This window comes from Rhinolophus sinicus, linkage group LG12, assembly GCF_036562045.2.
Source record: "Rhinolophus sinicus isolate RSC01 linkage group LG12, ASM3656204v1, whole genome shotgun sequence".
Lineage (NCBI taxonomy): Eukaryota > Metazoa > Chordata > Mammalia > Chiroptera > Rhinolophidae > Rhinolophus > Rhinolophus sinicus.
In genome coordinates, this window is record NC_133761.1 from 38,013,567 (window position 1) to 38,033,487 (window position 19,921).

General features: G+C 40.0%; 1 long non-coding RNA gene across 1 annotated transcript in view; it reads left to right on the top strand.

Moving 5' to 3' along the window:
* Positions 1-19,921, top strand: part of LOC141567791 (uncharacterized) — a 71,649-nt gene that overhangs the window by 41,345 nt on the left and 10,383 nt on the right. Inside the window, exon 3 of the long non-coding RNA XR_012490618.1 lies at positions 12,772-12,945. This is a non-coding gene — a long non-coding RNA (uncharacterized LOC141567791). The remainder of the gene's footprint in view (positions 1-12,771; positions 12,946-19,921) is intronic.

The window sequence follows — 19,921 nt, forward strand, 5'->3', positions numbered from 1 at the left end:
TAGGTGGGATCAGGGGCGGGGTGAGTTGTGAGAGGTGGCCCAGAGCAATGGCGGCGACCACCACCACAGCCGATCCTGCTTCCACAGCTCTCTCCCCTTTGCCGGAACTAGTTGGGCTGTGAATTTGTGTCTGTGGTACACAGTTCTCAAAATAGCAAATTTTCTGTTGTTTTGATCTGACACTGCTACTGTTTTGCTTCTAGCACCGGGCAGGTGGGGGCGGGGCGAGCTCTGGGAGGGGAGGGAGGGGGCGGCTAGTCTCAGTGCCTAAGGCTCCGTTCTCTGCTCGGCAGTGCGGGCTTAAACCACCGTTTTCAGCCTTTTTCCCTCAGTCTTTTCTCCGAGGTCTCTGCCGTGAGCGTTGGGTTCAGCCGTGTTATATGCTGTCCCCTCAGCCCCGTGGGCCACAAGCGGAGCCCTAGCAGTCCGAGTTCTTCCCTCTCCCGCAGCTGCGGTAGTTCCGGGAAGCAGCGAGCTCGGTGCACTGAGCGAGGTCTGCGTCCTGCGCCCGCGCGGCTCCGTCTCCGCGCACTTCTCCCTTTCCTCCTCCCTCCACTCTGAATCTCCCACCTGTCGTTGATTTTAGACAGCTTCAATATAATGTGCCTTGGAGAAGGCCTGTTGGGATTGAGGTAACTAGGTGTTCTATTTGCTTCTTGGATTCGAGGGTCCAGTTCTGTCCACAAATTTGGGAAGTTCTCATCGACAATTTGTTTGAATATATTCTCTGTTCCCTTCTCTCTTTCTTCTCCTTCTGGTATGCCCATTATTCTTATATTGCTCTTTCTGATGGAGTCAGAAAGTTCTTGTAGAGTTCTTTCATTTCTTTTAAGTCTCAAATCTCTTTCTTCTTCTATCTGTGTCATTTCCAGGTTTCTATCTTCGATGTCACTGATTCTTTCCTCCATCTGGTCAACTCTACTACCTAAGCTGGTTATTTCATTCTTAATTTCTTCTATTGAGTTCTTAATCTCCAGAAATTCTATTTGGTTCTTTTTAAGATTTCAATCTCTTTCGTAAAATGCTCATACTGTTCTTTGATTGAGTTTCTGAGTTCATTTAACTGCCTATCTGTGTTTTCTTGTATCTCGTTGAGTTTTTTCAGAACTGCAATCTTGAATTCTCTGTCATTTAAGTCACATATTTCTGTATCTTTAAGTGCCTTCTCTGGAGATTTTTCACTTTCTTTCTGAGCTATCTTGTTGCCTTGGTTATTCATGGCGATTACTGGTTTACTATTTCTCTTCCTAGACATCTACAGGAGTGACTTCTGCAACAGGTTGATAAGCGGTCTTTCTTTTGTTTGCCAGTACTTGTTGGTAGAATGTTTTATTATTTCTCCAACTGCAACTTTTTTTCTTCTCCCACACGGTAGTGCTGTTTTCTCTGCACTATTCCAACTTCTCACACAATGGGGGGATTCCCTGGGAGACGGGCTTCTCCTCTATTTATAGTTCGTCTAGGTCACAGGACGCAGTGTCCCGGGGGTTATGCGGAGAGCTTTTGATGTTCCAAAGCTCTTCCAGCTCCTGATTCAGAGCCCGTATGTTTCAGCAGTTCTGTTTACTCCTGCAGGGATCCGCCCAGATAGGTGGGGTCAGGGGCGGGGTGAGTTGTGAGAGGTGGCCCAGAGCAATGGCGGCGACCACCACCACAGCCGATCCTGCTTCCACAGCTCTCTCCCTTTGCTGGAACTAGTTGGGCTGTGAATTTGTGTCTGTGGTACACAGTTCTCAAAATAGCAAATTTTCTGTTGTTTTGATCTGACACTGCTACTGTTTTGCTTCTAGCACCGGGCAGGTGGGGCGGGCGAGCTCTGGGAGGGAGGGGGCGGCTAGTCTCAGTGCCTAAGGCTCCGTTCTCTGCTCGGCAGTGCGGGCTTAAACCACCGTTTTCAGCCTGTTTCCCTCAGTCTTTTCTCCGAGGTCTCTGCCGTGAGCGTTGGGTTCAGCCGTGTTATATGCTGTCCCTCAGCCCCATGGGCCTGGCGGAGCCCTAGCAGTCCGAGTTCTTCCCTGTCCCGCAGCTGCGGTAGTTCCGGGAAGCAGCGAGCTCGGTGCACTGAGCGAGGTCTGCGTCCTGCGCCCGCGCGGCTCCGTCTCCGCGCACTTCTCCCTTTCCTCCTTCCTCCACTCGCGCGAATCTCCCACCTGTAGGTGATTTCAGTCGGTAGTGGGCCTCTTCGTGTTGCCTGTCTGCTGTGCAGGGAGTCCTTTGTGGAGTTTTTGTTGTTCGATTCTTTGTAAATTGCAGGGGAGCTTTACAGAGGCTCACCTCACTCCGCCATTTTTCCCGCCATTGGGATTTTGATGGGGATTGCATTAAATCTGTATATTGCTTTGGGTAATATGGCCATTTTAACTATGTTGATTCTTCCAATCCCTGAGCACAGAATGTCTTTCCATTTCTTTGTGTCTTCTTCAATTTCTTTTAAAAATGTCTTATAGTTTTCAGCATATAGGTCTTTCATACCCTTGTTTAAGTTTATTCCTAGGTATTTTATTCTTTTCACTGCAATTGCAAAAGGAATTGCTTTTTGTATTTCTTTTTCTGAGATTTCATTGCTAGTATATAGGAATGCAATGAACTTTTGTATGTTGATTTTATAGCCAACAACTTTATGGTATTCGTTGATTGCTTCTAATAGCTTCTTGGTGGAGTCTTTAAGGTTTTCTATATATAGTATCATGTCATCTGCAAAGGATGACAATTTAACTTCTTCATTCCCAATTTGGATGCCTTTTGTTTCTTTCTCTTGCCTGATTGCTTTGGCAAGGACTTCCAACACTATCTTGAGAAGCAGAGGTGATAGGGGACAGCCCTGTCGTGTTCCTGAATGTAGAACAAAGGGCTTCAGTTTTTCACCATTAATTATGGGATTAGCTGAGGTTTTGTCATATATGGCCTTTATTATGTTAAGGTATTTCTTTCTATACCTATTTTATTAAGTGTTTTAAACATAAATGGATGTTGTAGCTTGCCAAATGCTTTTTCTGCATCAATTGATATAATCATATGATTTTTGTCCTTTATTTTGTTTATATGATGTATCACATTGATGGATTTGCCGATGTTGGACCATCCTTGTGCCCTGGGGATGAACCCCACTTGGTCGTGATGAATAATGTTTCTAATGCATTGTTGTATTCGATTTGCTAGAATTTTGTTTAGGATTTTTGCATCTGTATTCATCAGAGATATTGGTCAGTATTTTTCTTTTTTTTGTGATGTTCTTACCAGGTTTTGGTATCAGGGTAATTTTGTCCTCATAAAATGAGTTAGGGAGTACTGTCTCTTTTTCAATTTTTTGGAAGAGTTTGAGCAGGATTGGTATTAGATCCTCTTTGAAGGTTTGGGAGAATTCAGTAGTGAAGCCATCTAGTCCAGTAGTTTTGGTTTTGGGAAGGTTTTGGATGACTGATTCAATTTCGTTACTGGTGATCAGTCTGTTTAGATTTTCCAGTTCTTCATGGTTCAGCCTAGGAAGGCTATATGTTTCTAAGAACTTGTCCATTTCTTCTAGGTTATTGAACTTGGTGGCATATAGTCCTTCATAGTATTCTTGGATGATCCTTTGTATTTCTGTGGTGTCCATGATAACTTCTCCTTTCTCATTTCTGATTTTGTTAATTAGTGTCTTCTCTCTTTTTATCTTAGTGAGTCTAGCCAATGGTTTGTCAATTTTGTTCATCTTTTCAGAGAACCAGCTCTTTGTCACATTAATTTTTTCTGTTGTCTGTTGGTTCTCTATTTTATTTAGTTCTGCTCTGATTTTTGTTATTTCCTTTCTTCTGCTGACCTTGGGTTTCACTTGTTCTTCTTTTTCTAGTTCTTTAAGGTATAGCATGAGGTTATTTATTTGGAATTTTTCTTGTTTCTTGAGATAGGTCTGTAATGATATAAATTTCCCTCTTAAAACTGCTTTCGCTGTATCCCCCAAATTTAGGTAGGATGTATTTTCATTTTTATTTGTTTCTGTGTATCTTTGGATCTTACCTCTAATTTCTTCCATGACCTGGTCGTTCTTTAAAAGTATGTGGTTTAATCTCCATGTATTTGTGTTTTTTCCTGCTTTCTTTTTGCAGTTGATAACCAATTTCAAAGCCTTGTGATCAGAGAATATGCTTGGTATGATTTCAATCTTCTTAAAGTTGCTGGGGCTAATTTTATGCCCCAATATATGGTTTATCCTTGAGAATGTTCCATGTAAACTAGAAAAAAATGTATAGTCTGACGTTTTAGGGTGAAGTGCTCTATGTATGTCAGTTATGTCCATTTCATCTAATGTGTCATTTAGGGCTCCGGTTTTGTTATTTATTTTCTGTTTGGATGATCTATGCGTAGCTGTCAATGATGTACTTAAGTCCCCTAGTATAATTGTGTTTTGTTCAATTTCTCCCTTTAGTTGTGTTAGTAGTTTCTTGGTATATTTTGGTGCTCCCTGATTGGGGGCATAAATATTGATGACTGTTATGTCTTCTTGTTGTACAGTCCCCTTCACCATTATGAAATGTCCATCTTTGTCTCTTGATGCCTTTTTCACCCTGAAGTCTGTTTCATCTGATATCAGTATGGCTACACCTGTTTTCTCTGGATACCGTTTGCTTGGAGTGTGTATTTCCACCCTTTCACTTTGAGTCTATGCTTGTCCTTGTATCTGAGATGTGTCTCTTGGAGACAGCATATGGTTGGGTTTATTTTTTTGATCCAATCTGCTACCTGTGCCTTTTTATTGGTGAGTTCAGCCCATTTACATTTAGGGTTATTATTAATATATGAGGATTCCCTGTCATTCTATCTTTAGATTTCTGGTAAGGCTGTGTCTCCATTGTTCCTTTGCCTTTTTATTGTTGTCTATTATTTCTGTGTGGTGGTATTCTATGATGTTTCCCTCTCTTTCTTCTTTTATTACAGTATATATTTCAGTTCTGGATTTTTTTGAGTGGTTACCCTTAAGTTTATGCAAAAGGAAACTTGATATTTAAAGTATTCCATTTTCTTCAGCATGCTTACTATCTCCATTTCCATATTCCAGTTCAGGTCTTTACTCTTCCCCTTTTTATGTTTTTGTTGCCACAAATTGTCCCTGTTGATGGTGGTCAAATAGCCTCCTTTAGTATTTCTTGTAGTGCAGGTCGTGTATTAGAAAATTCTCTCAGCTTCTGTATGTCTGGAAAGGTCTTTATTCCTCCTTCATATCTAAAGGATATCTTTGCTGGATGTATTATTCTTGGCTCAATTTCTCTCTTTCAATAGTTTGAATATTTGGTTCCACTCCCTCCTGGCTTGTAGAGTTTCTGCTGAAAAATCTAATGATAATCTAATGGGCTTTCCTTTGTAGGTTACCATCTTCTTTTCCCTGGTTGTCTTGAGGATTCTTTCTTTGTCATTGATTTTAGACATCTTCAATACAATGTGCCTTGGAGAAGGCCTTTTGGGATTGAGGTATTTAGATGTTCTATTTGGTTCTTGTATTCGAGGATCCAGTTCTGTCCACATGTTTGGGAAGTTCTCATCGACAATTTGTTTGAATATATTCTCTGTTCCCTTCTCTCTTTCTTCTCCTTCTGGTATGCCCATTATTCTTATATTGCTCTTTCTGATGGGGTCAGAGTTCTTGTAGTGTTCTTTCATTTCTTTTCAGGCTCAAGTTTCTTTCTTCTGCCATCCTTGCCATTTCCAGGTTTCTATCTTCAATGTCACTGATTCTTTCCTCAATCTGGTCAACTCTACTACCTAAGCTGGCTATTTCTTTCTACTTTCTTCTATTGAGTTCTTAATCTCCCATAATTCTCTCTCTTTTTTTTTTTTTTAAATTTCAATCTCTTTCATAAATGCTGATGCTGTTCTTTGATTGTGTTTCTGAGTTTATTAAACTGCCTTTCTGTGTTTTCTTGCATCTCATTGAGTTTTTCAGAACTGCAATCTTGAACTCTCTGTCATTTAAGTCACATATTTCCATATCTTTAAGTTCCTTTTCTGGAGACTTTTCACTTTCATTCTGAGCTGTCTTGTTGCCTTGGTTATTCATGGCAATTAATGATTTATTTTTTCTCTTCCTAGACATCTACAGGAGTGGCTTCTGCAAGAGGTTGATAGGAAGAGGTCCTTCTTTTGTTTTCCAGTTCTTGTTGGTTGAATGTTTTATTTTCTCTCTGACTGCAGCCTTTGTTTTCTCTCTCACACGGTAGTGCTATGTTTTCTCTGCACTATTCCAGCTTCTCACACAATGGGGGATTCCCTGGGAGATGGGCTTCTCCTCTGTTAATAGTTTGCCTGGGTCACTGTGCGCAGTGTCCGTGTGGGTATGTGGAGAGTTTTTGAAGTTCCAAAGCTCTTCCTGCACCAGATTCAGAGCCTGTGTGTTTCAGCAGTTCTGTTTACTCCTGCAGGGATCCGCCCAGATAGGTGGGGCCAGGGGCAGTGTGAGTAGTGAGAGGTGGCCCAGAGCAATGTCGGCGACCACCACTACAGCCAGTCCTGCTTCCACAGCTCCCTCCCCTTTGCTGGAACTACTTGGGTTGCGAATCTGTGTCTGCGGTCCACAGTTCTCAGAACAGCAAATATTCTGTTCTTTTGATGTGACACTGCTACTGTTCTGCTTCTAGCACTGGGCAGGTGGAGGCGGGGTGAGCTCTGGGAGGGTAGGTAGGGGGTGGCTAGTGTCAGTGCCTAAGGCTTCTGTTCTCCGCTTGGCCATGTGGGCTTAAACCACTGTTTTCAGCCTTCTTTCCTCAGTCTTTGCTCCGAGGTTTCTGCCATGAGTGGTAAGTTCAGCCGTGTTATATGCTGTCCCCTCAGCCCTGTGGGCCATAAACGGAGCCTTAGCAGTCTGAGTTCTTCCATCTCCCACAGCTGTGGTTGTTGCAGGATGCAGCGAGCTTGGAGCACTGAGCTAGGTCTGGGTCCTGTTCCCGCAGCTCTCCGTCTCTGCACTTCTCCCTTCTCTCTTCCCCTGCTCATGCGATTAGCCCACCTTTAGGTGAATTAAGTAGTGGGCCTCTTCGTCTTGCCTTCTGCTGTGTAGGGAGTCCTTTGTGGAGTTATAGTTGTTCGATTAGTTGTATATTCCAGGGGAGATTTACAGAGGTTCACCTCATGCCGCCATTTTGATGACATCTCTCCCCTGTATATGATATTTTATAAAAATCCCCAAAATTTATATACCACTATAGCATTTATAGAATACCTTTACAAATAACATCTCCCTTAACTTCAGTGTTCTATGGACACTCAACTTATTCTCCTATTATCAGTCATACTGATCATCTGCAATGCAATGTAAAGCTTCCCTGATCCTCCTTTCCTCTTTTAACTTTCCCCAATTCCAACATCTCCCCACATTGAGTACTGTGTTCGAAATATTTTCATATCTATTAACCCCAATTTAATCCTTAAGTTAATCATCTGAGCTATGTGTAATTCTTCCCATTTTGCTGTTGAAGGAATTGAGACTTAGAGAAGTGATTTGACTGTTGGAAAGATGAGGCAGAATGGAAGTCAGTCAAAGACATTTGAACTGTGGGAAGAGCTCAAACCACCATTGCTGGCTTTAAAGATGAAGGGGCCACAAGCCAGGGGAAATGGGTAGCCTCTAGAAGCTGAGAAAAACACCCAGTCAACAGCTGGCAAGGAAACGGAGACCTTAGTCCTACAACCTCATGGACTTGAATTATGTCAACAACCTGATTACAACAGCTTGGAAATGTATTCTCTTCTAGCACTTACAGAAAGGAATGTAGCTCTGCCCACACCTTGATTTCTGCCTTGTAAGACATGTAGCAGAGAACCAGCTGAGCCATGTTGTGCCTGGACTTCTGACACATAGAAATCATAAGATAATAAATTTGTTGTTTTAAGCTGCTAAATTTGTGGTAATTGGTTTCAGTGGGAAAAGAATACAAATACAGTCACAAAAGCTATGTAGGGGTGACTGAGGTGATCCCAAACTCTATACTGTTTCCACTGGATGCCCCAGACAGTACCCAATGCTGTGGCCTCTAAGGATGGGAGGGCCATCAGCTCCAGATGTACCCAAGATGGTCCGTTTAGGTAAAGAAAAAAAACACAAAACACCTCAACTTTTAAACTTACAGTTTTGTGTAGATTTTATAATTTATTTAATCCATTATTATTTATATTTTGTATACATTGTGTTGCCTGCTCAATCGTTTTTTACTGATGGGGTTGCATGATCAAAAGGCATGTTGAATAGTGACCTAGTGGAGAAGAGAGCAGAATTTAGAGTCAGCATGCCATAGTGGAAAGCTCACTGCATTTCGAGTTGAAGCCATTGATTTCATTTCCACCTATGATGATAATTAGCTCAGGAACTTTGGCTAAGCCACTTCACATCTCTGGCTTACATTTCCTCATGGAAATTGAGGTAAGCATGCATCCTAGATGGTCCCTGAGCTTTTTCTGAGAATGTAGAGATTCCACATTGATGTCCAAATCAGTAAATACCATCTCTGAAACACATCTTAGTTCTGATTGAGGGGAAAAAGAAACATAAACAAAAAGCAGATTTTATTGAATTGGCTGGTTGTTTGGACTAATTGATCACTGTGTTTGACTGAATTGACTTACTACAGTAAGTTACTTCTGGGCAGGTATTTTTCTGATTCAATTTTTAAAAGTCTTCCTAACATTTAATCTGTTAGTTTAGACCAGATTAATAATATTTTATGAAATGGGCGGGTGGACTTAAGATGGTAAAATAAAAATATTAAGGTTTAAAAGAAGCATTAACAACACTGATTATAGTTATTTGTCTTATTACCAGGGCTCAGGTTGCCTGACTGCTTCCATTAGAACACACGATTTCAAGGGGACTGGCAGTAAAATGGATGTGTCTAGGGATATTCTAATAGGACTGTCAGAATAATATAGCTATATATATTTAGTACCTATCATGTGCCAGGTATTGTTCTAAGTACCTTCTATATATTAATTTATTTAATGCTCACAATAAAGATACTGGTTTTGTACTAACATTGCTCCTTTATTACAAGAGGGTAAAGCAAGGCACAGAGAAGTTAAGTAACCTGCCCCAGGTCATAAAACTAGTAATTGGCAGGGCAGGATCCAAACCCAGCAGATTGGCTTCAGAGTCTATACCTGATCACTATACTCTGTTGCTTATCCATGGTAAGAGGTGCCAAAGCTGGCTTAGGAGGGCTCTTTTCCCAAGTCCTTCAAACATAAATATTTCTTAAGCTTCTAACCCACCAAGAATAATAAGGACAACCTTCATTCCCTAAGGATTCAGAGCATGGGACCAGAATGGGAGAACCCAGCATGGGGTGACCAATGTTGCTATGGAGAGGAGTAGGGGGCAGATCACAGCACAAAGGGCTCTTTGGCCTTGGAAAAAGTATTTAAGCTTTTGGAGTCAGTTTCCTCAGGTATCAACACAGAGTTAACAATACCTACTGAATGAAGCTGTTGTGAGAATTAAATGAAATATTGGGTGTAAAGCATAATGTTTCAGGCATGGAACACAGCAGGTGCTTAATAAATCTTTGTTGAACTGCACTGCACCCTTGGTCTGAGTGGCTCTGGAACCCAGAACATGTTAACACACAGGAGAGAGGATATGTCCTACTGCCCTCAGTGTCAAATACACCACGTCCCAAGCCTATCCCATTATCACTTGTCCTGCCATTCCAATATGCCTATTTTCCTGTGCTCTGAACCTCTCTTTGTAACTTCACTATTGCCCCAGGGTTCTTAGTTAAAAACCTCACACACATATCCAAACTACTGTACAGCTTTGTTGAGTCTACCTCTATAAAGTCAGTAGGATTCATCTTCCTCAGTGTTTCCTTATGGCTAAGGATTTAGGTCATGACGGTTCTTATTAGCAGGCTTGGATTGCAGGCATAGCCTCTTAACCCATCTCCTTATCTCCAAATCTCTACACTGCCACTAGTTATCTGTCCAAAACACAAGCCAATATATTGCTTCCCCACAAAACACTCTTTTTAACTTTGCATTGCTTTTAGTGAAGCTGTGTTTAATCTGGCCCTTTTCACTGTCACATCCTGTCCAGGAACAAGACACGTACTTGGCTGCAGTAGCCTCGTGCTAGCTCTGGAATATGTGAGTGTGATGGTGGTGGCTGGATGGGTGCATCAACAGCTGGGTAAGAGAGCCCCCAATACTGGGGTTGCTTAGAACAACTAGTCAGACATCAAGGGTGACTAGCTGCAGTCCTTGCCAGGCCAATAATTTCTCCTTTCTTTCCACTTTCCACCTTTTAAACATTTCATAGTCACCAACTCTTCCACTAAAGTACATACAAGAAGAGAAACAGCAAACCATGGAGAATTTGCAGAAATCCTGGGGAGGGCTCTGGAGATAATTTCCACATCAAGAAACTGGGAGATACCATGTATATAAGCTTTAGTTTTAAATTCGCAATTTGAAGGCCTGACATATTTTAGGTCACTAGGGTAGGCTATAATTTAATGTATTTAAAAGAAACGTACTAATATTTATCTTTGTGACTTCCAAAATGTAGGCACCATAATCTCCATTATTATTTTCTCTACCACCAAAAAAGTATAATTAAATGTTAATTTCTTTTTTTTTTTTTCATTTGTAGGATCCAGTTATGTCATTCACTGCTAATTTCTTCTCATTGCTTAGGGAAAAGACCAAAATTTTACTTATTTGTTAAGTTTAACATTTCTATAATACTAATTGTATATGAGTCACTGTTCTAAAAACTTTACAGATCTTAACACATTAATTCTATTAGGCATCAGTAGATGACTGGATTAAGAAACTGTGGTACATTTATACAATGGAGTATTACTTGGCTATAAAGAAGAATGAAATCTTACCATTCTCAATGATATCAATGGACCTAGAGAACATTATGTTAAGTGAAATAAGTCAGATGGAGAAAGACAAATATCATATGATCTCACTTATATGTGGAATCTAAAGAACTGATAAATGAGCAAAGTAAACAGAAATAGTCTCAGAGATATAGAGGAAAAACTGATGGTGGCTAGATGGGAGGGGGGTGCGGATGAAGGAGAAGGGGAGGGGATTAGAAAGCACAAACTGGTAAGTATAATATTGCCATGGGGATATGAAAGATAGTTTGGGGAATATCATCAATAATGTTGTAAAGATTTTGTAAGGTGTCAGATGAGCACATGTCTTATTAGGGAAACCACTTCATGGATGGTGTAGACGCCTGACCACTGGGCTGTACACCTGAAGCTGAAGCTGAATAATATTGTATGTCTATTATAATTTAATATATATATAGTCATGAGATATGGAGTACAGCATAGGGAATAGAGACAGTGGAATTGTAATAGATATATATGATGTCAGAGGGGCAATAGATTGGGGGAGGGGGCTTATCAGTTTGTGAAGGGTGAAATGTCTAACTATTACATTGTTTTGTACACCTGGAACTAAAATACACAAAAAACAACAACAAAAAAACCATTTGATACACAATGTAATATATAGATGATGTATTATAGAAATGTACACTTGAAACCTATATAATTTTACTCACCAATATCACCCCAATAAATTTAGTAAATAAAAAACATTGTGATAAACTTCATTAATTAAAAAAAGTCCTATTAGGTAGGTGCTATTATTATCATCCTGTTTTACAGATGAGGAAACTGAGACACAGAAAGGTTTAATAACTGTCCTATGTAACACGACTAGTAAGCCTTCATGATTGGGCTCCTGTCTATCTCACAGACCTTGTTTCATTGCTCCCTTTCACTCTCTCTTTCTGGCCATCTTTGTGTCTTTGTATAAGCATACCAAGCCTAGAATACGTTCTTCTCTGTTCTTCACTCAGTTAGTTCCCAGTGGTGGTAGTATTATGTTATGAATGTACTTGAATGTGGGAGAAGACAAATGGAAACTATTCCCTTGATGATGGGAAGTGATGAACCTTAATCAAAAGGCCTCACGTGATTTTTATTGACCTCCCTCAGATCAGCGCTTCCAATGTTCATCCTTGTGTTTAGACCTTCCTATTTATCCTGTGTTCTCCCCACTATTTATCTTGTGTTCTTTCTTCTCAGTCTCTGTCGGGAGGACCACCACATAGCCATGTGTTCAGGCCTACCACCTTGGAGTTTTCCTTGACTCCTCTCTTGCTCTCAGGCCCCACACTCCATCCCTCAGTAGATCCTGTCAGTTCTAACTTCATAACCTGTCCTGAATCTAACCACTTCTCTACCACTACCAGATTAATCCTAGTCACTGTTCTTGCCGGGACCACTGTAAGAGCCTCCTCCAGGTCTCATTTCTTCTGTTGCCCCTTCAAGTATATCCTCCACAAGCAGCCAGAATGATTATGTCACTCCTCTGTCCTCACCTCCAATGGTTTTCTGTCACATTTAGAACACAATCCAATATTTAACCATGGCCTATGAGGTCCCTCACGATCCTAATATAGATGGCTCTTCATCTTCGTTTCCATCATGTCTTTCCACTGCTTGCTGTTCCCAGGTCCATTAGCCTCCTTCCTTCTCTTCTAGGAGCACTCCAAGTGGCCTCTGTGTTCACTTACTGTTCCCTTCTGGAACACTCTTTTCCCAGATCTTCCCATGGCTGCTCCTTCTTATTCTCCATGTCTGATTTCAAATTTTATCTCCTTGGGGAGGCCTTTTCTGTCCCATTGTTCTTTCTCCCCTAATTCTATTTATTTTCCTTCATGATACCTTAGATTTTTTGCTACATATTTATTGGCTTTTCTGTTCTCTCTACGATATACAGGGACTCAGCCCCTGAAAAACCACCCGGAACATATTAAGAGTTTTTTAATTATTTGGAATCAGTGAATGAATGAATTATTGAAGAACTAAAAATGAATATGGAAGAAGAGAGAGTTGAATATTTCAAAAAATATTTCTTCTGACAGTACCAAGGGATCCAGAAGACTATCTAAGGGTGAGTCCCTCCTCTTGATGACAAAAGGGAATTTAACTACTGAAGGAACAAAGAGAGCCTGAGCTGAGGGAGACCTCCCTGCTATTCTCTGTTTTATATACTTCTTGACCACCTGGGGGACCACTCATCCTGCTGGTTGGAGGCTTAGGGACAAGCACCTGATTTGCTGTTACCAATCAGAGTAGCTGTGCTTTCTCTCTTCCCCTGTGCTGGGGTCTCGCTGGGAGTGAGCCTACAGAAGCTCGATGCACAGGACGTTATTCCCTCCCTGGATGGTTTGGGAGGTACCCAAAGCCTATTTGTTCACTTGGGAGCAAGGTCCTTAAGGAGAAGCTTAGTACTTTGGCTGAATAGCAGAGCCTTTCTCAGAGAAACTCTCCAAGGAGTTTCTGCGCAGTCTTCCCAGGGCAGAGCAGTGATTTGTAGCAGTTTTAGGCCTTTTTATATTCCATTCTCATCTCTCCCCATTGATTTTGCCATTTGTGGCTTATAATGGAAATGAGGATAGCTGATACAGATGGAGCAGTTACTAGATACTTCTCTCTGTCTTGTAGCTGGGCCACTCCTGAGAAGTCAGCTGAGTGGGTATTTGCTTCATTAACTCTTCTCTGGGTTTTGCCAAGTTGAGGTCGCCTGGAAGGTGGTCATCAATTCTGTGGATTGGTTCATATCGTATAGTGTGAAAACAGATGGGAGAAGTAGGACCACCTCCTAACATAAAAGCTTAAAAGAAAACATAAGTGTACAAACTGTGACAATTTATACTAATTTTAGATCTACACTTTGCTGAAACAGTATGAAAAATACATTATTGTTCAAACAACTTCCCTCTAACTTCCCTCAGTTTTTACGGAGCAATGAAATGTTCCTTTTACTGCAGCTTGATTATGATGGTATTTATTTTGCTTTAAGAAAACTCAAGATATATATGGTGGTATATCATGTATATAGAGGTCAGTCTGGAACATAGCTTTGATCTGAATGAGTAAGTAGAAAAGACCTGTGAAGATAAGAAGCAGGAGATTCATGTCCCTGCATGAAAGCTAGGCCTCTTAGCCCTTCTTACTCTTCATTCCCATTTAGTATTCTAGTCTCAACATTTTTGGTTGCTTTCTTACCACCCCCCAACTGCCCTACCTCCCCGCCCCAGCCAAGCTAAGAAACAGCAAACCAGAAGAGGGCAGAGGAGGTTGAAAGTCAAAGTCACACTGATAGAAAAGCAAAATGACAGCTGACAGCAAGGAAGGTGACAACAAATCTTAATAAGCAATGCAGAACTGCTATAGACTAGTTGAGAATGGCCAGGTTTTGTCTGCAAGTCCAGGACAGACACAGTGGGCAATTACTTTAGGCGTGACACACAGGAAGAGGACATTGGAGGAAATGGCTCCAACTAGGAGGATGTGAATCTCTAAAAGTTCTTGAATTTCGCAAGTCAAAGAGCTCTTCCTGGGGAGGAAGCTGGGGTAGGAAACTGAACAAATGTTTCTTGGCTCAAGCCAGATGCTGGAAGCCCCAGAGATCGTTTCCAAGGTAGATAGGCATGAGTGTTAACAAATGAAGGTGCACTGAGGTCTATGTGCGTGGTTAGGTTGCTTCAGACACTACATTAGAAGAGTTTAGGCTTTGATGGCTGAGTTCCTTTTATACAGCTATTTTTTAAAAATCTGCTACAGACCAGTACCTTCAAAATAGAGAAAAAATGCTCTAGGGCAGGAACATGATGATCTTAGGGTATGTGATATATGTATTATATAATGCCTTTTTATCTAGATACAGAAATAAATTAAGCTTTAGTTAAATAAAAATTGACAGCAGCACTTGTGTGACACATACATAAATATTCATATACTTGGACAAGTGCTAAAATCAAGCATAAAATTAAAAAAATGTTTGGAAATGATCAGTCTATAGAAAAATATGGCTTGATGAAGCAGTATGCGTGAATTTTTTCAAATTCTGTTCCCAATTTCATCTGCACACTTGTTGCCAAAAAATAGGTTCTTGGTGTTCGTCACAGGAAAGAAATCAAGGATGCAGTGAATAAGCCAAGCAATCAATGGATTTATTAAAGAAAGACAGTATACTCTCAAAGACGGTGAGAGCACAAAGGCCTGGAGAAGGGCAGCTGCCCCAAAGAACAATGAGACAGACATTTATTTCACTAAAAATGAAGGTGCAAAATATTCAAGACTTAGGGGTGCCATTATAGGTGTTCCTAGGGGGGTCCTCACTGATCACTCTTTTCCACGGGGAGGAGGGATTTTTGCCCTATTTGGCTGGGTCAGAACTGTCATCTCAACATACGGGGTGGAGATTTTCCCTAACCACAATACCAATAATATTATAATTCATTATAATTAGCTGAATTTCATCTTGACGGGCAAGGTGGCATCCTGGATCTGCTCTAGGACACCTAACTCTAGTTCTGGCGCATCTGGTAGCTGCATTTTTTCTTAAGGATGATCTCATTTTCTCCCTCCTTTGTCTCCCCTTATTTCCTCCTTCCCTTCCTCCCCCTCTCTCCCAGTAGCTCTAATTCTTTCTGCCTACAGTAACACAGTAATCTGTATCCATAGTCTCCCCCTTCACTCCTTTTGCCATGGAAGATATACCTTTCAATGGAAAGAATGGCCTTCTTTTCTTCTTTCTGAAGTTGGCAGTTTCTCCTCCTGAATTTAGGGTCCCAGTCCCACCAGTTAATTTTTTTGTTTGTTTTTTTCTATAGCACAGATTATTATTTCTCTTTTTTCCTTTTTATTTATTTATTTAAAATTAGTTTCAGGTGTACAAAACAGTGTAATAGTTAGGCATTTATCATTTATATCCCTCACACAGTGATAACCCCTTTCCCCCCATCCACTACCCCTCTGACATCGCACACAGCCATAACATTTCCACTGTCTCTACTCCTAATGCTGTACTCCACTTGTAAACATACATACATACATATATATATATATATATATATATATAATTATAGTTGACTTTCATTATTGTTCAGCTTCAGTTTCAGGTGTACAGTGCAGTGATCAGGCATCTACATCATCCCTGAGGTGGTCTCCTTAATGAGACAAGTGTTCATCAGATACCCTACAAAATCTTTACAACATTATCGATTGCATTCCCCAAATTGACTTTCGTATCCCCGTAGCAATCTTGTGGTTACCGATGGTGCTTTCTAATCCCCTCACCTTCCCCCTTATCCCCAAACCCCCTCCCATCTAGCAACCCTCAGTTTTTCCTCTATGTCTCCAAAACTGTTTCTGATTAGTTCATTCGTTTATTCTTTTTTTTAGATTCCACATATAAGTGAGATGCTATGGTATTTTTCTTTCTCTGTCTGACTTATTTCACTTAGCATGATGTTCTCTAGGTCCATCCATATTGTTGCAAATGGTAAGATTTCATTCTTCTTTATGGCTGCATAATACTCCATTGTATAAATGTACCACCGTTTCTTAATCCAGTCATCTACTGATGGGCATTTCGGTTGTTTCCATGTCTTGGCTATTGAGTATAATGCTGCCAGAAACATAGGGGTGCATAAATTTTTCAGATTAGAGTTTTGGATTTCTCCAGATACATACCTAGGAATGGAATTGCTGGGTCATAAGGTAGTTCCATTTTCAGATTTTTGAGATACCTCCATACTGATTTCCATAGTGGCTGCACCAATCTGCAATACCACCAACAGTGCACAAGTGTTCCCTTTTCTCCACATCCTCGCCAGCACTTGTTTGTTGATTTATTGATGATAGCCATTTTGACTGGGGTGAGGTGGTATCTCATTGTGGTTTTTATTAGCATTTCTCTAATGGTTAGTGAGGTTGAGCATTTTTTCATATGTCTGTTTGCCATCTGTATGTCCTCTTTAGAAAAATGTCTCTTCATGTCCTCTACCTATTTTTTAACTGGGTGGTTTGTTTTTTTGGAGTTGAGTTGAGTGGGTTTTTTTTTTTTTAATACATTTTGGATATTAACCCCTTATCGGATATATCATTGGCAAATATCTTCTCCCATTCAGTAGGATCCTTTTTTGTTTTATTGATGGTTTCCTTTGCTGTGGAAAATCTTTTTAGTTTGACATAATCCCACATGTTTATTTTTTCTCTTGCCTGAGGGGATATATCACTAAAAATCTAACTCATGGAAATGTCTGTGAACTTTCTTCCTATATTTTCTTCTTGGAGTTTTATAGTTTCAGATCTTACATTTAAGTCTTAAATACAGCTTGAATTAATTCTTGTATATGGTGTAAAGAGGTGGTCCAGCCTCATTGTTTTTGCGTATGTCTGTCCAGATTTCCAACACCATTTATTGAATAGACTGTCTTAACCGCACCATAAATTCTTGCTACCATTGTTGTAGATTAAAGGACCGTATATATAGTCATGGATTTATTTCTGGGCTCTCTATTCTGTTCCATTGATCTATGTGTCTGTTTTTATGCCAGTACCATGCTGTTTTGATTACTGTAGACTTGTAGTATAATTTGATGTCAGATATTGTGATACCTCCCATTTTTTTCTTATTTCTCAGATTGCTGAGGCTAACTGGGGTCTTTTATGGTTCCATATATTTTAGGATTATATGTTCTATTTCTCTGAAAAATGTCCTTAGTAGTTTGTAGGAATTGCATTGAATCTGTGTATTGCCTTAGGCAGAATGGATATTTTAACGATATTAATTCTTCCTATCCATGAGCATGGTATGTGTTTCCATCTATTTGTAGCTTCTTTAATTTCTCTCTTCAGTGTCTTATAATTTTCTGAGTACAGATTTTTTTACTTCTTTGGATAAATTTATTCCTAGGTATTTTACAGTCTTTGAAGCAATTGTAAATGGGATTGTTTTCTTAATTTCTCCTGATTTTTAAAAATTTATTGGGCTGACAATTGTTAGTAAAGTTACACAGATTTCAGGTGTATAATTCTGTATTACATCATCTATAAATCCCATTGTGTGTTCACCACCCAGAGTCAGTTCTCCTTCCATCACCATATATTGATCCCCCTTACACTCATCTCCAACCCCCCAACCCCCTCACCCTCTGGCAACCACTAAACTATTGTCTGCATCTATGAGATTTTGTTTCTCATTTGTTTGTCTTGTTCTTTTGTTGTTTTTCGTTTATATACCACATATCAGTGAAATCATATGATTCTCCGTTTTTTCTGTCTGACTTATTTCGCTTAGCATTATAATCTCAAGATCCATCCATGTTGTCACAAATGATCCTATTTCATCTTCTCTTACCGCCGAATAGTATTCCATTGTGTATATAGACCACAACTTCTTTATCCATTCATCTATCAAAGGACATTTTGGTTGTTTCCATGTCTTGGCCACTGTAAACAAAGCTGCAATGAACATTGGAGCACACGTGTCTTTATGTATAAATGTTTTCAGATTTTTTGGGTAGATACCCAGGAGAGAGATTGCTGGGTCATATGGCAATTCTATTCGTAATTTTTTGAGGAAACTCCACTCTGCCTTCCATAGCAGCTGCACCAGTCTGCATTCCCAACAACAGTGTATGGTAACAGGCTTTTTCTCCACAGCCTCTCCAACAATTGTTACTAATTGTCTTGTTGATGATAGCCATTCTGACTGGGGTGAGGTGACAGCTCTGTCGTGTTCCTGAACGTAGAGCAAAGGGCTTCAGTTTTTCACCGTTAATTATGAAATTAGCTGAGGGTCTGTTATATATGGCCTTTATTATGTTAAGGCCAAGATTGTCAAATGCTTTTACTGCATCAATTGATATAATCATATGATTTTTGTCCTTTATTTTGTTTATGTGATGGAACACATTGATGGATTTGCGGATGTCGAACCATACTTGTACCCCGGGAATGAACCCACTTAGTCATGATGAATAATCTTTTTAATGCATTGTTGTATTCGATTTGCTAGAATTTTGTTTAGGACTTTTGCATCTGTATTCATCAGACATACTGGTCTGGAGTTTTCTTTTTTTGTGATGTCCTTACCAGGTTATGGTATCAGGGTAATGTTGGCCTCATAAAATGAGTTAGGGAGTACTGTCTCTTCTTCAATTTTTTGGAAGAGTTTGAGCAGGATTGGTATTAGAGCCTCTTTGAAGGTTTGCTAGAATTCACCAGTAAAGCCATCTGGTCCCAGACTTTTGCTTTTTGGAAAGGTTTGGATGACTGATTCAATTTTGTTACTGGTAATCGGTCTGTTTAGATTTTCCAGTTCTTCATTGTTCTGCCTAGGAAGGCTATATGTTTCTAAGAACTTGTCCATTTCTTCTAGGTTGTTGAACTTGGTGGCATATAGTCCTACATAGTATTCTTGGATGATCCTTTGTATTTCTGGGGTATCCGTGATAACTTACCCTTTTTCATTTGTGATTTTGTTAATTAGTGTCTTCTCTCTTTTTATCTTAGTGAGCCTAGCCAAGGGTTTGTCAACTTTGTTAATCTTTCAAAGAACCAGCTCTTTGCCACATTAATTTTCTCTATTGTCTTTTTGTTCTCTATTTCATTTAGTTCTGCTCTGATTTTTGTTATTTCCTTTCTTCTGCTGACCTTGGGTTTTACTTGTTCTCCTTTTTCTAGTTCTTTGAGGTGTAACATGAGGTTATTTATTTGGGATTTTTCTTTTTTCTTGAGATAGGCCTGTAATGAGATAAATTTCCCTCTTAAAACTGCTTTCGCTGCATCCCCCAAATTTTGGTAGGATGTATTTTCATTGTCATTTGTTTGTAAGTGTCTTTTGATCTCTCCTTTTATTTCTTCTTTGATTCAGTCATTCTTTAGTAGCATGTTGTTTAATCTCCACATTTTCCCTGGGAGACGGGCTTCTCCTCTGTTAATAGTTCACCTGGGTCACAGGGCGCAGTGTCCCGGTGGGTATGCGGAGAGCTTTTGATGTTCCAAAGCTCTTCCTGCTCCAAATTCAGAGCCCGTATGTTTCAGCAGTTCTGTTTACTGCTGCAGAGATCAAC